This window comes from Triticum dicoccoides, chromosome 7A (genome assembly GCF_002162155.2).
Source record: "Triticum dicoccoides isolate Atlit2015 ecotype Zavitan chromosome 7A, WEW_v2.0, whole genome shotgun sequence".
Taxonomy (NCBI): Eukaryota; Viridiplantae; Streptophyta; class Magnoliopsida; order Poales; family Poaceae; genus Triticum; species Triticum dicoccoides.
Genome location: NC_041392.1, coordinates 76,715,168 through 76,716,832, shown reverse-complemented (window position 1 = coordinate 76,716,832; position 1,665 = coordinate 76,715,168).

Genomic DNA, 1,665 nt, shown 5'->3' with positions numbered 1-1,665 from the left:
GGGTGCTAGGAATGACATCATGTTAGCGGGTTATCAAAGGATCAACATCATAACTCTTGGAAAGGTGTCCCAACCCTCATATCTGACCGAGATTCAGATCCGATTGGTGTCAGGATACCTTAGACTTAGGATACCTGAGAAGAAAAGGTGCAACGCAAATTGACGAGATGACAATGTAAGATTCTCGGGGAAATGAACTATGAAGTGTTTTCCGTTATCAAGAGTCCATCATTAACCCAAGGAGAGGACAAGGAGGTGTCTGGTGAACTCAACGGCAATTCACCGAGATTCCCAAAAGATGGATTTCCACAATTAAGTGAACAAGGAGATAACATTGGTCAGATCAAATGATATAAGGAAGTATGCTCGAGGAAAACATACACAATTAAACATTGGTTGAAAGGTGCGCCCGAAATATGGGTTGGGTTGCACGACCAATGTCAGAATGGTGATTCAATAGTCAATAGCCTAAGAATGAACTTTTGACCATTAACTTCAAAAAATAGGGTTGCTAGAAGGAAAGAATCCAAACAACATCGTTCACTTGTTGGAATTAACACGGGGACCAATAAAGAATGGTGATGGTGAGAAGTATTTCTATGCCAAGAATTCTCAAGAGGTGGAACAAATCTCAGAACATTCTTGACATAAAGGATGGTAATACTCCAAGGTAAAGAAGAACAATTGCTGGATAGCAAGGAACTCAAGGTATAACACCAAACATGAACAAGCTTGTGTTGGTGGGAAGGCAATAAAGTGGTCGACGATAATACAATTCATCGAGGGCAAGGATGTTATTCCTCATCATGAATTCAATTGATATCCTGGATGAGCTCAGAATGTTGATGATCACGACACCTTTGTCGCGAGAGTTCATGAAGATGTAATCGATCGGTAACGACATCAAGTCAAGTAATGATGAAGTGAAAGGTTATTGGAACCAAGGGTACGACACAAACTCGAAACCAAGCTTGTTGTTCAAGGCGAAATGATATGACGATGAGGATCGACATAAGGTTAGTTCATCGTCGAAAATTGGTGCTCCGAGAATAAGGACCAGGTAGCACAGTTAGAATCGTCACGACAATGATATAGCCAAACAGGCTAGGAATGGCGTGATCGGGTACAAACTCGTACTTATAGAAGCTTACTGAAGAGTTGTTGAACCGAAGAGCGGACTCGGTTCAGTTATCGGTGTCTTTGAGTGTTCAATAACTCAGAGCCCGCGAAAAATTGGAATCAGTGGGAAGGTAGCACTTGATGAAGAACTCATAAGGAGTTATGCAGTTCCATGATAATCTCGAGATACCAGGGGGGTAATACTCGACACAAGATCAAGGTAAAGGTGGGACTAGTGTATTGATCCATAGAAGACAATTGTTTTAACTTGTCCGAGAAATGAGATCAAAGAAGAACAATCATGGTCGGAACCACGGTTGCAAAAGGCCAGATCCTAGATATAAGATGAACTTATACCAAAGGAATAATTTATTTAAAAGAAGCTTTAATGATAAGATCTACATCGTGTCCATGGGCATGAACACAAGTTCAAGGTCGACTCCCACTTCTCCAATGCATAACCTTTCATTCACTTCTCACGTTCGATGAAGTTGCAGTGTTGAAATTTTATCTGGTGAAGCACCAGAAGAGTATGACTCGTGAAAA